The sequence below is a fragment of the Pelodiscus sinensis genome, chromosome 5 (genome assembly GCF_049634645.1).
Source record: "Pelodiscus sinensis isolate JC-2024 chromosome 5, ASM4963464v1, whole genome shotgun sequence".
Taxonomy (NCBI): domain Eukaryota; kingdom Metazoa; phylum Chordata; order Testudines; family Trionychidae; genus Pelodiscus; species Pelodiscus sinensis.
Window position 1 is genome coordinate 13,039,314 of NC_134715.1, and position 21,497 is coordinate 13,060,810.

General features: G+C 44.6%; 1 protein-coding gene and 1 long non-coding RNA gene across 2 annotated transcripts in view; one reads left to right on the top strand and one right to left on the bottom strand.

Annotated features, from left to right (window-relative positions):
• The window catches only part of WDFY3 (WD repeat and FYVE domain containing 3), a 372,301-nt gene that overhangs the window by 343,034 nt on the left and 7,770 nt on the right, over positions 1 to 21,497 (bottom strand). The gene's annotated exons all lie outside the window — the stretch shown is intronic.
• LOC142829530 (uncharacterized) lies at positions 4,103 to 15,548 on the top strand. The gene is made up of 3 exons (XR_012903988.1): positions 4,103 to 4,285; positions 11,858 to 12,014; positions 14,050 to 15,548. It is a non-coding gene; the product is annotated as an uncharacterized LOC142829530 (long non-coding RNA).

Below are 21,497 nucleotides of genomic sequence, written 5' to 3' on the forward strand. Positions count from 1 at the left end.
GGATCTCTCCTGATCTCCATGACTTTTCAAAGATCATGGCCAAAGGCTCCTCAATGACATTTGCCAACTCCCTCAGTGCCCTCGGATGCATTAAGTCCAGACCTATGGATTTGTGTATATTTAGCTTTTCTAAATAGTTCCTAACCTGTTCTTTACCCACCAAGGGCTGTCCATCTTCATCCCTTCTTGCGTCACTTAGTGCATTAGTCCAGGAGCCGACCTTGTCTGTGAATACAGAGGCAAAGAATGCATTGAGAACTTCAGCTTTCCCCACATTATCTGTCACTAGGTTACCTCCTCATCCAGTAGGGGCCCCACACCCTCTCTGATCACCCTTTTCTTGTTAACATGCCTGTAGAAACCTTTATTATCCTTTACATCCTTTGCCAGTCGCAATTCCACTTGCGCTTTCGCCTTCCTGATAACACCTCAGCATTCTCGAGCTCATCCACCTGATCCGGTGGCCTATAGTAGACACCAACCACAACATCACTGCTGTTTGCACCTCTAAACTTAACCCATAGACTCGCAACAGGTTTTTCTCCCTCTATATACTGGAGTTCAGAGCAATCATAGTGCTCTCTTACGTATAGTGCAACTCCTCCTCCTTTTCTCCCCTGCCTGTTCTTCCTGAACAGTCTATACCCTTCCATGACAGCGCTCCAGTCATGCGAGTCATCCCACCAAGTCTCTGTTATCCCAATTAAATAATATTTCTTGGAGTGGACCAGGGCCTCCAGTTCTTCCTGTTTGTTGCCCAGGCTTCTCGCATTTAGTGTACAAACACCTCAGATAACCAGTTGATTGCCCTATCTTCTCCATTTGAATCAGGGGTCCTCCTTTCTTGCTCATTCCTCTTTGCATTTTCTTCACGATATCCAACTTTCCCACTCCCCTCAGGGTTTTGCTCACCATCCCCCAATGTATCTAATTTAAAGCTTTCCTTACTAGGTTTGCAAGTCTGCCCGCGAAGATGCTCCTTCCTCTCTTAGTTAGGTGGATCCTATTTCTTCCTAACAATCCTTGTGCCAGGAACAGAGTCCCATGGTCGAAGAAACCAAAGCCCTCTCTGTGACACCCCCTGCGCAATCACGCATTTACGTCCTCAATTCGACGATCCCTGCCCAGTCCTTTCCCTTCAACAGGGAGGATGGACGAGAACACCACTTGAGCTCTGGATTCTTGCATCCTTCTTCCCAGCGCTACATAATCTGCAGTAAACCGCTAAAGGTCATTCTTGGCCGTATCGTTAGTTCCCACGTGGCGAAGCAGGAAGGGGTAGCGATTGGAAGGTTTGATCAGTTTGGTAAGCTTCTCAGTCACATCCTAAATTCGAGCTCCCGGTAAGCAGCACACCACTCGAGATTCCAGGTCCGGATGGCAGATGGATGGCTCAGTCCCTCTTAGGAGGGAGTCCCCGACCACCACCACCCGTCGTCTTCTTTTGGGGGTGGTGGTTGTGTAACACCCATCCCTAGGATTACGCATCTCATGCCTTCCAGTAGATGGTATTCCCTTCCAGTCTCTTCCTTGTGAGGTCCCTTCCAAAGCATTCACCACTGCAATCCCGTGCTGGCCTTTTTCCCCCTACTTTGAAGTAGGAATAAGATCCTCCGGAAAAGGGTGCTTTTTCCGGAGGATCGGGGCCAGTGTAGACGCTCTTTTCCAGCTTTTCTAAAAGCCGGAAAAAAGCGGCGGACATTTTTATTTAAATGCCGCGGGGGATATTTAAATCCCCCGTGCATTTCCCTATTGCGATCTCAAAAATTACCATGCCCCTTCCGGAAAAGGGGCCAGTGTAGACGTAGCCACAAAGAAAAACACACACCAACCCTCACTCACAATCACAAGCTCAGCACATAGCAAGAAAGCCCCAAACACAACACATACTTCTCTCAAGAGTCCTGTATCTGCCTCTCCTCTACCTGGAGAACTCCCTCTCTAAACTCCCTGTTAGCACTCACCTGATGGCAAGCCCTGTGTAGTAAGCTTTGTACCAAATATGCCTTGAGGTATCACTCAAATTGTTAGTCAATAATGGTGAAATGTGTGTAGCAGCCACAAGTGAAGTTATGAAATCCCTCCTATATGATGATGTTAGTACATGTTCAAAACAACACCAAGATGTTAAACAGGCCTATCCCAAACAAAGGAATGTGTGTTTACCTCAGTTTACACATAGGTAGTAAGCAGGGTCCTAGAGACAGCAGGCAGAGAAGATGGCAGGAAACAACAATTTGGATTTCAGCAAACACAAGTGGAAGAAGAGAAGAGCCTAGAGCATCTTTTATTTGCTTTACTCCTTGAATAAACATTACTTTGAAGAATAATACTCAGAAGAGTCCACTAAAAAGTTTACTGGGTGTAAAAGAAAGGACCAGAGAACACCAAGTCATTTTTTTTCAACTAAGAAAACAAAGGCACCAGTTCCTTTGCATCTCTGGGAGGAGTTCTGACTAAGAAAAAGATCACTCACGGTCTTGCTGGAAGGCTGTGGGAGAGAAAGGCCATCTTAAATAAAGCCTTCAACTAAAACATACCAGAACAAGTTTTTGGCTTTGAGATGTGTGTGTTCCAGGGGCAGCATGTTTGCAGAAATGTTGGGGGTGCCCAGAGCCTGCACCCCTAATTCTCTCCCCTCAGCTGCCTAAGGCTCTTGGAAGGAGTTTGGGTGTAGGTTCTGGTCTGGGGCAGGCGATTGGGTTCCACGAGGGGGTGCAGGATCTGGGAGGGAGTTTGGATGCAGGGTGCAGGCTCTGGGCTGGGGAAGGGGACTAGCGTATAGGGAGGCAGGAAGAGGGTTTCATAGCTTTTTTAAAAGAGCTCAGATTTTTTTGTCACACACAGGAGGCTGCAGTCTTTTCCTTTTAGGTTTATGCATCTTTATTATTTTGTGCACCTTTGCTTTTGTGCTATTCACTGTCTGAGAAACATTAGAAAAAAGTTAAAGGACTTATTGCCTTGAATAGAATTTCCTAGCTAAACTGGCCTATTAGCCTTGATTCACTTTTAATGAGATGAACAGTCCCAAACACATCATATGTGAAGTAATAACTAACTTCCACACAGTCTTTCTCCCAGGGAAAGTAGGAACAAAATATTTCAGGAATGTAACTTTATGAAGTCATATTAACAACATGTAAAAGATAACTGGAACACATTCCTTGTCTCTCCCTTTCCAATTTGTACACTGAAAGAGTCATGTTCAGGGTGTAATCCCAAGATCAGATGAGAGTATATCATGCATCTTTGCATGCACATGTTTTGTAAACTAATGATTGTTCTGGCTGGAAAGCTGCTTATTTTTATTTATTTTAAAAAGCATTCTTTATTGTGGAATCCACTCAGCTGCAGACAAGGTGTCATTAGCGCAGCTGACAAATGGGGGTGGCTTAGATTCACCTTTATGAATCCCAGTGGTTTGGGCTGGCTACCGCTAGATCTGGTTCCTGCCACAAGTGAGAACAACCTCAGGGCTGTTCATGAATCTGGCTGGTGGCAATAGCTTACAAAGGGCTACTGTAGCAGCACGGGATTCGTTAGAATGCAGTGAAGCACCAGTCACACCCCTGTTTCCAGCTTTCCTGCTCTTTTGCCTCCAGCTGAGAGAGATCTTAGAGCACTTTTTTGTGGCTAATTTCTGTGCTTCCCCACAGCTGAGAACCAGCTGGGTTTTTGCCTTCCCCACCCCTCTGCTGTTTGCATTTCAGGACTATTATATAGATATATGTTGTGAGTAGCTTTTCTTTTAAGATTGAAAACAATGATTTAGATATGTAAAATATTTTATTGTGCTGTTTTCTACTCAATTCAATGCACTGCTCCAGCTCCTATAACAAATCTGTTGTAAATTACCCTCATTTGGCTACTCCCTGTGCCTTGTGGGTAGGGGAGAAAGGAAGAGGGATTTGGCTGACTGACTCATTGTTAGATAATGAATGTAACATCTGAACCAGCTGAAGAAAGATTAATGCTCCAGGTAGGACTCTAGTCTTAACTTTTCTATGCAGCGGGGCAGTTTATTCTATTCGTAGCACTCAGCCACTGCTACTGTATTTAATTCCTGAGGTTGTCAAACTGAACTGGGACAGTGAGGGAAGTCTTCATAAAACTCTTGGCTTCGTTCTCAGGGCCTATTTGTTATAGGAAATGATACCACAGTCAGAGAGCATCTTCGGAGCCCCCTCACTATTTGTTAAAGTCCCATGAGATTCCACAAAGGTCCAGAACATTCAAGGAGATTAATAAAAAATGAATCCATAAACTGAAACATGGAATGCTTAAGGTAAATGTTTCCCTTTTGTTGCTAACAACAAAAACAGCACTCTACCCTGGTATGGTAAGTGTCCACCTGGGTCTCCTGCCCTATTAATTTTACTTTTTTGGGTCGTAAAGTAGAATGGTGTAAACTTCATGGTTTTTGAGTCTCATGTTTTCTGCTATCATCATAGAAATATTTGTATACTGACTCATCTCTGTCCACTGCTGTTGTGTTATGGCCATTACATTGTTGTTCCTTATTCTCTACTGAAAAACAATTTTTCTGAATGTTTTGTATGAGCTACAAATTCAGTGGCTGACAAAGATACTGCTATATCGCTCAGTTGTTTGCCAGCACAGACTGAGGGAGGAAGGTTGCATGGGAATGAGGTGAGAAAAATGTAGATCATTTGTAGATCAGAGCAGATATAGAGCTTTGCACATTGTGACTGGAATTTAGATACTGTAAGTTCTTATTCTGCATTCAACTAACCTACATGTTTTGGTGCATGTGCTTCATCTATAGTTTGCATGTGGGGGGGGGGGGAGGTAAAACGCCATGGTAGTAAGGAAGGCACTAACTAGCTGCCATGGTGCAGTTAGCCCCACTCCACTAAACCTGTAATAAAAGTCAAGCTGAGAAGGAGGAAAGAGCAAAGCTCAACTGGGACCTGATGGAGAAGGTGAGCAGGTGGGTAGTTTCTCTGGGGTGTGAAGTCTTGCAAGTACCAGGAGTGGATTAAAGACTATAGTCTGACAGCATCTACCCTTGATGGGAGGGGAGGCCTGACTCAGGCTGTTAGTAGGAGTGTTTACTAGGAACCCACTGGTGAGTGTTACAGCAAAGTGCTGCAGAAAGGGAAGGGAATAAACTGGGCCTGGTGGTGCTAAAGTGACTTTGCTAATGGGGAAGGGGTTGAACTCTCTGTGACGAGGCACAGGAGCTAAGATACATCCATAACTGAAATGCGTGGAAGACTCCATTTGGGAAACTGAGGCAATCAACCCTGAGGGGACAGGCAGAGATGATACCTCTGCTATATACTAGTAGAAGTTTGCATTCCTATGTTTATAGATATAACCTGGGATTCTCCAGGACACTCTTCTTGATATTGCCACTGAGTTAACTTGCAGAGGGGTACTAATATTTCCCAGTCAAGCAGGACACTTCCTGTTGTGAGTCTCATATTTGTAAAGTGCATTGGTCTATGCAACATGCTATAAAGGCAACATGGTAGCTCTACTTTTAATCAATGTATACAAATAGAGAAAAGAGCCTCCAGCTATTCTCAAACTTCCACACATTTTGAAAAAAAATTTTTTTTTAAATGAAGTGTTTGAAAGCCCAGGCACGTCTTGCCACCTTCATCTTCTGGATTCTTTCATCTCATCTACAGGCAGTCCCCGGGTTACATGGATCCGACTTACATCGGATCCCTACTTACAAACGGGGTAAGGCAACCCCACACTAGCTGCTTTCCCCCCAGCAGACGAGGGAGACGCGAAGCTAACGCCCCCCCCCCCCCCCCCCAGCAGACCAGGGAGACGCGGAGCGGCTTTTCTCAGCAGACACCTCAGCTTGAGAATAAAGGACTGAGGGAAGTGAGGTGTGGGAGAATAAACTGAGCTCTGGAGAAATGTTTGGCTAGAGTTTCCCCTACAATATGTACCAGTTCCGACTTACATACAAATTCAACTTAAGAACAAACCTACAGTCCCTATCTTGTACGTAACCCGGGGACTGCCTGTATAGAAAATGGAGGAAGCCAGTACTAGTAACAAATCAGTGTGAACCACTTCCTGTCCAATTAGAATCTTGCAAATCAACCAAGATTAGGGTGGCCAGATAGTAAACAATGGGGGTGGGACCAACAAGAGGCAAGGAGAGGAAGATGATGCTGGGCAGGGAAGAAAGGCAGTGCTCATTTTAGTACTACCTGTGCTCTGCACAGATTGTACCAGGGATACAACATTACAGGAGTTGCCGAGATGTTCATAAGAACAAAGTTATAGACTACATCTATACTATGAGTTTTGCTGCAAGAGCCTGTGCAAATGAAGCACGGATTAGCATTTTCTCTTGCTTCATTTGCATACTCTCTTCTGATCTGTTTTTGCGCTAGGGGTTTTTGCACAAAAACAAGCAGAGTGGACGTTTATTTTTTGCACAAAAACCCCTTTTTGTGCAAGATGAGTATACCTCCTTTTTTGAAGCATAAGGATTTTGCACAAAAAAGGGGTTTTTGTGCAAAAAGGAAACGTCCACACTGCTTGACTTTTGCGCAAAAACCCCTAGTGCAAAAACAGATCGGAAGAGAGTATGAGAAAATGCTAATCTGTGCTTCATTTGCATAGGCTCTTGTGACAAAACTCATAGGCTACGTCTAGACTGGCAAGTTTTTCCGCAAAAGCAGTAGCTTTTGCGGAAAAACTTGCCAGCTGCCAACACTGGCCACTTGAATTTCCGCAAGAACACTGACTTCCTACTGTCTAAAATCAGTGCTTCTTATGGAAATGCTATGCTGCTCCCGTTCGGGCAAAAGCCCTCTTGCGCAAAAGGGCCAGTGTAGACAGCTCAGTTGTGTTTTATGCAAAAAAGACCCAATCGCGAAAATGGTGATCGAGGCTTTTTTGCACAAACGTGTGTCTAGACTGGAACGGACGCTTTTCCGCAAAAGCACGTTTTGCGGAAAAGCAACCGTGCCAATCTAGACGCTCTTTTTTGCAAATGCTTTTAGCGGAAAACTTTTCCATTAAAAGCATTTGCGGAAAATCATGCCAGTCTAGACGTAGCCATACTGTAGACGTAGCCATAATGTGATGAATGATTATAGCTTTAGGTGGTTATAGATGCATAACTTATTAAGAGGATAAAAAAACCAAGAGTAATTGGTTGCACTGATATATATTTTGACATGGAAAGTCAAGCTTACTTAAAAGCAAATTTTTACAGGTTATTTCAGGGCACTTATCCTTTACAGAATAAGCTGTCAAACTTTCATCAGCTAACAGATATAGTCTGTAGACCAATCTTTCACCAAAGTATAATCTGCCCTTCCCCACCTCCCGTACTTCACCCAGTTTGTTCTGATTGCTCAGTCATTTTGTAGGTAAAAAGAGATGGATGAGTAGTTTTATGCAGAGATGAAAGCTTTCCATGTATCTTACAAGAGATAAGCTCTTGATATAATTCAGGTTCAAATTAAGCCATTTTAGGAAGGTGGCAGTCCCTCAAATGCTACCAAAAGTTAAATGACTTTGCTCTTACAGAAAATACCTGTTATTCCTGGGCTGCTACTGGAAGCAATTTTAAAAGTATTAATGAATAGGACAATTAAAAATACCAATTTCATCAAACCAGGGGCTAGCTCATTTTTCTATTTTTTTTTTAAATCAACCAAACTAGTGGTGTAAAGTGCGGACAAGGTGGCTACATCTAGATTGCATCCCTTGTCTTTAAAAGGGATGCAAATTAGACGTATTGCAATTGCTAATGAAGCGGGGATTTAAATCTCCCCCGCTTCATTAGCATAAAAATGGCTGCCGCTTTTTTTCGGCATGGAGCTTTGCCGGAAAAAAGCGCCAGTCTAGATGTGGATCTTTTGGAAAATAAATCCTTTTTCAGGAAGAACGGCATTGCGCAAGAGGGTTTTTCTTGCACAAGAAGGGGCAGTGTAGACGCTCCTTCTTGCACAAGAGCCTCTTCTGAAAAAAATGGTGGCTCATTAGGTATGCAAATGAGGCTCGGCGATATTCCACGCTTAGCCTCATTTGCATATTACTCATGCAAGAAACTGCGAGTGTAGACATAGCCCTGTTGTTCTTTTACAGACAAACAAAAGCTAGGGACACCTTTCCTACCCATCCTGGCTAATAGCCTATGGACATGACCTCCATGAATTTATCTAGCTCTTTTTTGAACCCTGTTAAAATCCTAGTCTTCACAACATCCTCTGGCAAGGAGTTCCACAGGCAGACTGTGCTCTGTGTGGAAAAAAAGTCCTTTTGTTTGTTTTAAACCTATTACTTTCATAAGGTGACCCCTAATTTTTATATTATGGGAACAAGTAAATAACTTTTCCTTATTCACTTTTTCCTCACCAGGCTTTCCAGCAAAGCCTTTTTTGGAGGCGGGGAGAGGAATTTCTACTGGTCTTTGGGCCTGGGGCTATTGGGATGCAGAATCCCATGGCCCAAGAAAAGGTACCAGACAGGGAGTCATCCTGAGAATATGTTTAAGGGGGCAGAATGACAGACAGTTAAACCCAGGAGGCTTGGAAGTGTGTAATATCCAAATGTTGGTTCCAACACAGCACCGTGGTGGCTGACAACAAAGGGGAGCGCAACAAGGCTGTAACAGGTGTGGATATAGCTAGTGCAATTTCTACATCTAGTAAGACTTAGCCCTCCTGCTAAATGCTAGATGCAAGCTTGATTTGAACAAATGACTAGAAGCTGAAATTATTTTTATCCCATTACTAATTGCAGTGAAGCAGCCAATTGCCCTGTTGTAAATCTCCATTTTCTTTGCAATGCCTGTATTTGACAAGCAAAGCAGCATCTATAATTTATAGCCCAACAAACAAGTAATCAAACCCAGCACATAAATATGTAGTACTTAAATTCTCACCTTGAATTTGAGCACAATGAGAAGAGGCAAATTCTTCCCTGGAATAACTTGATTAAATACACCTGAGATGAATTCATCTGAATACTTCATACTCATGCACAGACGTAGAAAAGGATAGTTGAAATGGTTTATCTGGAAAATGAGCCCCTGTTCTTAAGCACATATTTGAAGTTTAATGAGGACAAATGCAAAGTACACCATTAGGAAGGAACACTCAGTCTTCACACACATAGAATGGGAAGCGACTGTCTAGGAAGGAGTACGGCAGAAAGGGATCTAGGGGTCATAGTGGACCACAAGCTAAATATGAGTCAACAGTGTGACACTGTTGCAAAAAAAGCAAACATGATTCTGGGATGTATTAACAGGAGTTAAGGGCCACTAGGATGATCCGAGGAATGGAAAACCTGTCTTATGAAAGGAGACTCAAGGAGCTTGGCTTGTTTACTTTAACCAAAAGAAGGCTATGGGGGGGACATGATTGCACTGTTTAAATATATTAGAGGGATAAATACCAGGGAGGGAGAGGAATTATTTAAATTTAATACCAATGTGGACACAAGAACAAATGGATATAAGCTGGCTAGTAGGAAGTTTAGACTTGAGATTAGACGAAGGTTTCTAACCATTAGAGGAGTGAAGTTCTGGAACGGCCTTCCAAGAGAAGTAGTGGGGGCAAAAGATCTATCTGGTTTCAAGATTAAACTAGATGGGTTTATGAAGGGGATGGTTTGATGAGATAACATGATCTTGGTAACTAATTGACCATTCATTATCAGTGGGAAATAGGTCAATGGAGGGATGATAAGAGTTACTACAGAGAACTTTCTGGGTGTCTGGCTGATGAGTCTTGCCCACATGCTCAGGGTTTAGCTGATCACCATATTTGGGGTCGGGAAGGAATTTTCCTCCAGGGTAGATTGGCAGAGGCCCTGGAGGTTTTTCGCCTTCCTCTGTAGCATGGGGTACAGATCACAGCTAGAGGATTCTCTGCATCTTGGGGTCTTCAAAGTATTTGAAGGCTTCAATATCTGAGATATAGGTGAGAGGATTATTCTAGGAGGGGTGGGTGAGATTTTGTGGCCTGCACTGTGCAGGGGGTCAGACTAGATGATCATAATGGTCCCTTCTGACCTTAAAGTCTATGAGTCTATGAGTGTTGTGAGCAAGACATGAGAAGTCATTCTTCTGCTCTACTCTGTGCTGATTATGCCTCAAATGGATTATTGCATCCGGTTCTGGGCACCACATTTGTGGAGATAGATGTGGAGAAATTGGAGAAGATCCAGAGAAGAGCAACAAGAATGATTAAAGATCTAGAGAACATGAGCTGTAAGGGAAGACTGAAAGAATTGGGCTGGGTCAAGATAGCGGTTTTCAGGTGTCTAAAAGGGTGTCACAAGGAGGAGAGAGAAAAATTGTTTTCCTTAGTCTCTGAGGATAGGACAAGAAGCAATGGGCTTAAACTGCAACAAGGGAGGTTTAGGTTGGACATTAGGAAAAACTTCCTAACTGTCAGGATGCTCCAAGACTGGAATAAATTGCCTAGGGAGGTTGTGGAATCTCCATCTCTGGAGATATTTAAGAGCAGGTTAGATAGACCATCCCAGATAGATGCCTAGATGGTACTGGGTCCTGCCATGAGGGGACTGAACTCGATGACCTCTGAAGGTCCCTTCCAGTTCTAGTGTTCTATGATGGGCTCAGGACACACGTTTGTGATGTGTGGATAGTGCAGGAGTGTTGTGGCAGAACTCTGGGGCTGTGAGGGTGCAGGAGTTTGGGGATGTGAGGGGCTCAGGGCAGGGTGTTCAGGTGTATGAGGTCTGTGGGAGGTGCAGGAGTGTTATGATGCTGCAGCCAGATGGGGGCTGGAGCCCAACTGGGGGCTTGTTGGCCTGGTTTCATTTTTAAATACAATATTAGGTCCAACACAAAATGTTTTCACATTGTCTTTATTTACGGGAGGGGCGGGGAACCTATTTTGGGTCAGGGGCCACTGACCCACAGAAAAATCAGCCAGGGACCACACAAGTGAGACATAAAAAAACACCTCCAAACCACCCCAATCCTCACTGATGTGGCCCCAACTGAGATACCTCACTCCCTTGGCACTCCAGCTCCCTGTGGGGAAGGGTAGGTAGGACTGAGGTTCAAGGCCTCCGGCCAGATTAACTCTTCTGAGGTTCCAAGGTTAGTGGATTTTGAGGGCCGCTCTATGCTCTGAGGTGGGGCCAAAAATGAGCGCTCCAGTGTGTGGGATAGGGATGGGGGTACAGAATCTGGGTGGAAAATAGAATACAGGAGCAAGCTGGAGGTAGGTGTCTGGCCATGAGGGAGGGGCCAGGGAGCAGGGTGCTGGTGGGGGTCTGGCCTGGGGCCAGGGTGCTGATGGGGTTCTGGCCTGGGAGAGGGGGCTGGAGCAGCTTAGGTCGTATGTGGGGGTGTCCAGGGATGGGGATCTCTGGGGCAGGATCTGCAGGCAGTGCTGGACAAAGTACACATGCAGCTTTTTAAAGAAATCTAGCTGCACTGGAGCCTGCACTGCCATCTGAATCTCCCCTCCCACCGCCTCTCTGGAGTACGGGGAAGGAAGGGGAGACAAGAAAGCACACGTGCTGTTGTAGGTAGGGGAGGAGCATACGCTTTGTCTTCCCTTCCTACCCTGTGCTACCTACCTTCCTTCCTGCGGTGTGGGAGGAGAAGTCCTGAGACTCCGTGACAGATCCGGCCTCTTAGGAAGTGCTCTGGAAGCTGGAGCTAGCTCCATTTTTGCAGGAGATTATAGCATCAGCACGGGCTCCTCGGGGGAGGGAGAATCAAGGGGGGGACTGGGAACACTGACTTGGCAATGTCCCCGATGGCGATTGACTGAGTGGTGACCACAGCCTTAAAGTCTCTGCTTATGTCCATCGTGGCCTGTGTCTCAGGTCTCGTTTCCTATCATGTTTCTCTCTTTTGCTCCAGAAATGGAACCAGACTCTAAACTCCATTTGCTTCTTCTACATCGGTCTTACCCAGAAGCAGCACTGATGGAGCTGTGATTTCCCCAGTGCATCAGGCTTCCATCTTCTCATTCAAACTCACTTGTAGCTCAAGAGATGACCTTATCAATAATAAAAAGGTAGCTTTTAATTTCCTAATCCACATGTATCTTTTATCAGACAGGCTGTGACCTTTGCAGGGCAGGGACTATTATAAGTGTCTTTTATAGTGCCAACCATGCTTTGTGAGAATCCAACATACGTAACTCTTGTCAGAGCCTTCACCTTTTACAAATACAAGCCATTAGTCTGTCTGGTTTAATATACTACTTCATTAATGGCTGGACAAATACCTGGGACTTTGGAGAGAAGCAAAAATCAAACAAATACATAAACATAATTAAAAAAAACCTGGCAACTACCATATAATGCATACGTCCAATGTTGTGTATGGAACTAAGGCCATGTCTATACTTGTGGGAAGATTGATGCTACAGCAATCAATCTTCCAGTGTTCAATTTAGTGGGGGATAGTAAAGATCCACTAAATTGAATGTTTAGGGTGCCCCAGTTGGTGCTGGTACTCCTCACTGTCACAAGGAGTACGAAGTGTTGATGGAGCCATTTCTCCTGTTAACCCCCCTCTTTGGGAATGGCACCAAAAACATATGGAATTGTATTCCCTAAGCTGACCTTCCCCCATAGTATAGACCTGGCCTGCGTGGTCTTCTCTACACTGGCAAGTTACAGTGCATTAAATCAGCTCCCAGTGTTGTAACTCCCAAGGTGTTCACACTGGCAGGGTACTTAATGTGCTCTAGCACTGCGGTCACTGCGCTTACTGAAAACCACCTCTCCAAGAGAGACAGAGCTTTTTGTGCCATGGCTGCAATGCCAGTGTGGATGCTCTGGTTTATTACAGCACAGTGACTGGCCTCCAGTACCTGTCCCACAATGCCTGTTCTCGTCTCTCTGATCATTGCCTGTCTGATCAGTGCCCTACTCTCAGACCTGCCCTTTGCATTCCTCTGGCATTTTGAAAGTCCCCTTCCTGTTTGTTTGGTGACATGTGGAATGCTCTCAGCACATCTTTCCAGGTGACCTGACCTGCTCCATGCAATGCTCAGGTGCTGAACCTCATCAGCATTTGGGGAGAGGAAGTTATCCAGTGCTAGCTGGGCTCGAGCCATAAGAATCATGGCATATCTACAGGCAGATATCAAGATGCATGCAGTGCAGTGTTAAAGTGAAGGCATTGTGGAATATCGTCATAAGGCACAGGAGGCAAACCACCCTCTGGTGCTATACCCACAACCTGCTGGTTCTACAAAGAACTGGATATGGTACTTGGGCATGACCCCACCTCCATTGTGAAGACCTCAGTGGATACTCGTGGGGCTGTGCCAGCCTAGAGTGGGCCAAGCCAGGAGAAGGAAACTGTGGACAAGGGTGCTGAGAGGCACCCAGAGACAGAGGCTGACTCAGCACTCACAGATGCATGCAGTCAGGAGCTACTTTTTACCCCAGAGGAGAGTAGCCCATGACATCAGCTGGAGGCCCCTGTAGTGGGAATTGCCGAAGTGAGTTGTTGTGGATGGGGCAGAGGATTGCAGAAAGCTGGCTGGGGTCTGTGTGGTGCTTGCACTGACACATGCCTAGTTTGAGAGGTAGAACAGGCTGTTGATGGACTCTCACTTCATGGTAATCAGCGTCAGATCTCCACAGGTCTCATGGAGACACTGGGTAATTTGCAGCCACAGGTTCTCTGGCAAAGCTGCTTTGATCCTTGCCCGTTAAGGGCGGTACTGCCATGCTGTTGTGCTGCATGTGGCAGGATGGGAGCTCCCATTGCTGTACACAGATAAGCCGCATAAGGGCCATAGTCTCACAGACCTTCCCTTGATTCCCTGGTCCTCCTCAGCATTGAGATTTTCTTCCAGGATGAAGACAGATTGTGGAAAATGTGCGAACAGTAATGGGATTGTAAGTCCCCGGTAATTTCCCTGCCCCTGTATTTACTCACCATCTTGGGGGGTCTTGTGGCTTGTGTGCTCACCTTGGCATAGCCAGTTAGTGATAGGGATGGGAGTAGTGCTGTGTTAAAACCAGTGATGTCAGGCTCTGTCACGCGTTAACTGTGGTGCCGCTATAAAATGTTTCATTTTGGTTTCACAGATGAAGGAGCCCGGCCTGCCTTGCTATGGTTGGCTGACCAGCTGTGCAGAATTAGAAAGCAGCATTGAACAAGTAAAGAGGACCTGCTGCATGTAGGACATTGAGAGGCAGAAATGGAAGAACACGGAGCACTGGAACGAAGCCACAGAGTGGCTCTTAAACATGATGGCGTGCCTGGTGCTGCAGCTGGAGCAGCTCTGTGCCTGCCCTCCCTTGCAGCCGGTCTCCCAAAACTTTCCCATCTGCCCCCATGTCACCACCAACTCAGACTTGCCCATCATCGTTTCCCCAGTTAGCACCAGCTGCATTCCACAGTAGCCCCATCACCATCCGGCCCTATAGCCTCCCACTGATACCCCCTGCACTCAACCCCTATCCCCATGTCAGCATGTGCAGCGTACCGTGCAGCGTACCACGCAGACGTGGCCAGCAGGCCTTTACGTGGTGAAAAGCACACTCCACAGTGATTTTGTATTTGCTCAACCTGTTGAATCACTCCCTGTCACTGTTAAGGCTCCTCATGTATGGCTTTGAGTCACGGCATTAAGGGGTAGATGGGGGTTTCCCAGGATCACAGTGGGCATTTTGACTTCCCCCTCTGGAAACCTCTGGTCTAGGAAGAAAGTCCCTGCTTGCAGCTTCCTGAACACTCCCGCAGACAGAAGAGGAAGAGTTTGCAGTACAAAAACATTGAAAGATGGCTCCACAAGCAAACAGAAGCAAAGGGATTGCTGGGATGCGAAGTGCTGTACATTAAGGACGCCCCGCAACACCCTACTTCCTCCTTCCCATAAGCTTCATCATCAGAAGAGGAAAAGACGTTCTGCACGATAGCTGCCAAGAGTGCACCGTTCCGAATGCTGGCTGTGCTATTGCACTCACAGCTGCCAGTGCAAACACGCAACAGTGGTCTCCCTGTTGTGCTCTATGAGCAGAGCAGTAGTTGCTAGCACTTTACGTCTGCCAGTATAGACACATCCTCAGTGACTCCTTCTGCAATCAGTTTATGGCCTGAAGCCTGGGACTTGATTACTCTTTTTTAAGTTTGACTTTCTGCAGATTTTAGTAATGGCCATAAAACTGTGCAGCCATCTTTTTAAAATCCAATCAGTGCTTGGCTCCTTGACATGAGTACAGAAAGCTGCCAGGCGCCATGGATTATTGAGAGACCACAAAGGGACCGATTGCATTGTAATTTGCAATATTTCATCATTTTGGGTTCTTGTGCAACTGGCAATTTAAAAAAAATGTAATTGACCATTCAGTTACATGTGCTGAAATGCAGTCAGCCAATTTTTGTCTTGTCAAGTGCTCATCCCTGTTTTACCTAGTGTAATGCTTCTCGTCTCCCCTCCCCCCGCAATCTCCTCCTCCATTCAGGCTGACAATTAATCTCCTCACTGCTGAGGCGCTCTCTGCCATGAATACAGTCACGTGTTATAGAACAAGGTACTGAGATGTTATGAATTTCCATTCCTTGAAATGGGGGCTCTGTTAAAAAAAATAACAACAAAAAACCTTTCAATACCCTTGCAAAGGCTTGCTGCCATGAAGAGGTTAGTTTTGCACATTGCTTTTTCCCATTCTAACTTTTCCTACCCCAGGAAGTAAAACTAAAACAAAAGATTAAAAATAAAGAATGCTCATGGGGGAGTATGTGAGGGGAGACGGGAATATCTCATTGGGATGATCAGTTTATGTTTGTTTTTAAATTGTCCTTTTATCTCAGCCTATTAAGGGCCAGATTTGGCCACACTTACTCCCAAAAGCAGGTCATTTTGTATAAAAAGTTACTTCTGGTTCTCTCCTTCTTTGTTATACCATTAATATTAATGTGAGTTCTGATTATTATTTATTATTCAGTAATGCCTAGGGCCAAGATGCTCCCATGGTTAGTCACTGTTCAAACATGACATGTTTGCTGCCCCAAAGAGTCCACAATGGATGCAATATGTCAAAAATTAAAGGAGAAGGTCGTTAAGGATGTTGCTATACAGTCCCTCAAGCTAAGCTTCCTCATGGTTTTCTGTTTCCCTCTTTTAAACTGATAACAGGTGCTAGGTTACATTGCCTATTTTTTCATTCATCACTAGCACATGTAAATTGCTTCCAGCCCTTAATTAATGCTGATGATGGTGCTAAAGTTATTACAGTGAGAGAGAAAGTTTGAAAACAATTTACTGCTTTGTCACTAATCCATTGCAATCTATTTCTAAATTACTAGAGCTAAACGAATAAAAGTTATTCTCACAAGCTTAGAGAGGTTTCATTAGCACGAGACCCTTGTAAGGACTGATTATCCTGAGAGCATCACAATATCCAATTAGGCTTTCTCCAAACTAGGTGCAGTGCCTGGGAATTAAAGTTGTTGCAGATTTAGAAGACATTGATCTTGTTTTCAAGATTTGCTTTAATCTTGATGGGTACATCTTCCCTTATCATAGCCCTCATGAAGACAAATATTTTCTCATCTCTTCTACAGCAAACCTATTTAATTTTAATTCAGTGTTATATGCAGCAAATGAAACAGAAATCTTAATGGCTTTCTGTGGTGATACCAGAAACTTTGCTCTCACTTAAATACAGGGTGGATTTAATTTTCCAAATGTGAAATTTAAATGTTTGGGCTGTTCCCTTTAGAGTAGTTAGTCAAATGAACAATGGGTCAACATAGTTCACCAAGGATTCAAAAATGAGGACCCTTATGGACCCTTATAGACTAACATATTTATTAGGAAAAACTTAAACACCAAATAGTCTAGTAGCACCTTAAAGACTAACAAAACATGTAGATGGTATCATGAGCTTTCAAGGAAACAACCCACTTCTTCAGCTTTTGTGGGTAAAAGCCATTTAATCAGATGAATTGTAATGGACGTTACAGAAGGAAGGGTATATACAAATAAGACTTTGTGTGTATTAATGAAGCTAATCAAGTCAGGGTGGGTCGTTCACAGCATTTGGTGTGGAGATCTTAATATCCAGAGGGGAAATAGCCTTTGCAATACATTAACCAGTTAAGATCTTTACTCAATCCTAAATCAATAGTGTTGAATTTGCAATGAATTCCAGTTCAGCTGTCTTCCTTTGTAACCAGTTTATGAATTTTTTTTGTAGAAGGGTGGCTACTTTCAAATCTATTACTGAATGTCCAAGGAGGTTAAAGTGTTACCCTACAGGTTTATGTGTGCCACTATTCCTGATGTTTAATTCGTTTCCATTTATTATTTGGAGCAGAAACTGTCCAGTTTGGCCAATATACATGGCAGAAGGGCATTCGATGGCATAGATCTATAGGGGGGTCTATAGGAGAGGACTGGCCTATTTCTCAAGGTCTGTGAGAGTGAGGGATTGTTCAGTGGCAATCAATCAGAACCATGCAGTACAAATGTTCAAATTAACACCAAGTTGACTGAGACCCTGTTTAGAAATGCTGCATAGCTGGAGTACTTATTCACCTTCTTATCTTTAAGATTTGCCTGGAGAGAGGTGACATACACATACTCCCTGCCCACAACTCCCACATGGGGGTGGCTGTGGCTGACTGACCTGACCCAACCCAACCCTCCCTGCCCAGGGCTCTCCACCCTCCATGCCTGATTGGGCTCCCTGGGACAGACCCACTTCTCCTGGTACCTGGCTTTGCATCTTTTCAAGGCAACATGTGAGGTACAAGCAGGCTCACAGGCCCCCACCCCAGATTTGTCAGGGCTCACACCAGAATGAGGTCAGGCACTGCACAGGAGAGGAGGGATGGGGGCTGCTTCTAGCTGCAGGGGGTTTGGGGTTGGGGGGAGGGATGACTTGGTCTGTGTGTTTGCAGCGGTCCCCTCTCCTCCTCTCGCCCCCCCTCCCGCTCCCCTGTGTCTAGAAGCAACTTGTCCCTTCCGGCACACAGTGTAGAAAGGCAGCTAACACCTCCAAACAGCTGCTGGTCATTGACATTAGCCAGCCGTCTCTTGTCCCCTCAAAAAGCTATAAGAGGGTGGTCAGAGAAGGGGCAGGGCCCTTACTGGATGGGGGAAGTAATCTCATGATGGGTGAAAAGCTTAAGTTCTCAATCCTCCCCCCCCCCCCCGACTTCACAGACAAGGTGAGCTCCCAGACTTCTGCAAGCGGGCAGCACCGTATGGGAAGGCGGTGGGCAGCCCTCAGTGGAGAAAGAACAGGTTAAGAACTATTTAGAAAAGCTAGACATACACAAATCCATGGGAGCCATGTCAGTGAGGGTTTGCTGGGTTTTTTGCTTCTTATTTTTGTGTGGCACCCAACTGATTTTTCTGTGGGTCGGTGGCCTCTGACCCAAGCCCCCTCCCCACTCACCAGTGGTGGGAGAGGATCAGGCCAGCAGCAGCACCCACCAGTACTGATGGGAGGGGAAGAGACAAAGATATGGGACAACTTTCCATTTCCAAGAAAGTTGGGATACCTGCAGCAGGGCTTAAATACGAGACAATGTCTTTAAAAATAGTCACCTTAACACAGGGGAATAAGTGTACTTAATCCATTAGTCATTGTGGTATTTTTCTTTTCCCTGTTTTTAAATGGCTAATTCTTCCTTTATACTCCAATTTTATTATGATGGGGCCATTGAAGAGCATTCATAGAATGTGGTGTAGTCGGTGTCATGGGCTTGAAAGTAGTAGGGAAGAGCACATGGAAAGCCAGGCTCTTGTGTGGCTGGTGTTCTACAGATCATCTTTGGTCTTTTTGTGTAGGTCTGGTGGGAAGCTCTCTTGGCATTGCCAGCAGTGGATTCTCAAAGGGGTCCCGATCCTTCTTTTTGAAGGTGAAGTGCTAAGTGGAAGCAGGGTGTTAGAGTGCATATATTTTGAGCATGAGCCTAAATGTATTGGTACTAAAGAACACCTTTAGGAGGCATGCCTTCTCCTTGTCTACAATCTCAGAAATAGAGCGTTTAACTAGTATCCACAAGGAGTGTTAATGGAGCATTGACTGAGAACCAGCAGAATCCCTGCTCTCTGGCAGCAAGACAATGCTTGTGAAGTTCCCTCTGGTTTTAGCTATTTCTGACCTTTCTGCTGCAGAATGTTTCTGAGGGGAAAGATCCAGACTTGTTTCAATTTCTAAGAACTTGACTCAGTATTGAGTCCATCCAATTTCCAGCTGTGCTCTAGAGATGCTCTTGACTTTTGGAAAGATTCCCCTTCAGCTCTAATTCCCCTCTGCGGTGTATATGGAGGCTGGTGATTTGAAGGAATTTTTGTGTGTGGGAGGAATCCACTCATTAGTGAACCAGGCTGCAGGAACCTTATGTCAGAGATGCCGGCTGGTGATAATGGAGGGGGCTCATGCATGTTCTGAGCTATTCCAGGGAAAAGATACTAGAAATAAAGTATATCATCATCTAGCCTTAATGGCGATTTCATTCAGGCCTGGGGCACTCTTCCTTTTCTGGATAACAGAGCTCTGTTCTGTCTTGTGAGGAGAACATGTCTCATGGGGTGTTTGATAACAAATTAGGAAGCTCACAGTCAACCCTTGCCAAGAGAGAAATATCAATTTGTCCTGTTCTACGTGGAATGAAATCTGGTGTGTGTCTCTCTATGTGCATGCATATTAAGGGAGAGATGGCCACCAATCTTTGTGACAGAAGCTGGATTAAGCAGAGTGGAACCTGTACCTGAAAGTAACCTTGATCACTTGGTGTCTGATCTCTTTGCATCTGGCAATAAAAGTAAACCTCCCTGTGGGAGTCTCCACATGTCAGCACCCAGGATGTGAAGTGGTGAAAAGCTGGGCATTGTCACTAATGCCCAGGCCTCTATGGTAGATAGGAAAGAGAGCATCAGTTATACTTCCTTACTGGCTGAAAGGCAATGGATTGCTGGCCTCATTGAGCTAGTATTGGCAATTCTGCAGTGTCTGTCTCTGAGGCATCTGCTATTGCACGACTTCTCGTCCCTGCCCCAACATTTATCCAGCACCAGATGGATTCATAACAGGAACTTAGATTAAGAGATTATCACTCTCATGAATTCTAGAAAGAAATCAACAGATGGACTTTGCTCCAGCCTCTAGAATGAATTATATCGTGTAAAACACAGCTTTTCATTCCTCCAGGAATGCTGTGGTGTGAGCATATGAATGTTCAACCAAAAGGTGAAATTTCTATATTATGTTCTTGGCATGGCAACAAAAAGGAAGCCTTTTAAAAACTGTAATGTTTGGTGCTTCCTTATTTGAGCTTCCCTGCTTTCTGCCCCACAGGTTGTGGGGCACAAACATGGAACCCTCTCCTGATCCTTTATAGCACTATCCCACTGAAGTCCTGTGGAAAGGACCATTATAATTCTGTCTATTAATGAAGGCTTCCTGATAACTGCTTTTAATAAGATGAATTAATGAAGTTGAGCACTTTCTTGGATGAGAATTATATTGTGCGTTTAATTCAGACAAGTAGTCCTCATAGCTGTAATATTATTAATTCCCACGGGAAATTCACAGAATATTCTTCCTCTTCTCCAGCATCAAAATTCAGTCAGTTGGTGCCCTTAGAAGTCTTGTCTCCTGTAATGATATCTGATAGATGGCCAGCAATATCTACAATTATGAAATACTACATATAAGTTATTCAATCTTTATCCAATGCTGTTTTTCATCGGAAATCTTCCCCATGCTTCAATATCCCCAGAGTAGTTAGAGAATTTATAATATCCCTCATTTTGGATGCCCATATTTAAAGGATGTTTCTGCTTGACATTCTGGAGGCATGAAGCTATGTAAGTCCCAGTGAAATGGATCTATGGTCCTTAGCACAAAAATAATAGGAAAATATATCCCTGCTTAGAAGAAAATTTCTTTTCTTGAGCACAATGGGCACTATGAGGTCAGTCAGAATAGAAATGGATATGGAAGGACTCTGGTTTGTTTCATTTCAAGAAATTTGTTGCACAGCAGAGACAGGAGATAACTACACATTGGGGAAGTGAACACAATCTGTCATTTGGAAATGTAGAATATTATTATCCTGGCTGTGGAAGTCCTCTTGGCTAAAAGGGTGATGGATGTAGTGGGATGTTTTGCTGCTGCCAGTGATGGACAAGTCTGGTTCTGTCCTGACTGCGAACATCCATTGTAATAGGTAGAGAGGGATGGATCGAACAGGAAAAGGCACTAACGGGAGAGTGTAAGAAATTGAGCAAGCTGAATCCCTACTGTAGTTTCACTGACTTTACCCCAGAGAAGAATTGAGCCTGTGTTTGTAGTAGGCTCTGCTTTAGATGCCTTCCCCTTTTATCTCATATATAAGTAGAACTCATTGAAAGCAAAATCTGCTTTCCACCTGTTTCCTGATTCAGTTATTTCTGACATGTCTCAGGCTACGTCTAGACTGCAAGATTGTTTCGAAAGAAGCTTTTCCAGAAGAGTTCTCCCAGAAAAACTTTTTTGAAAGAGAGCGTCTGCATAGCAAAAGCACAACGAAA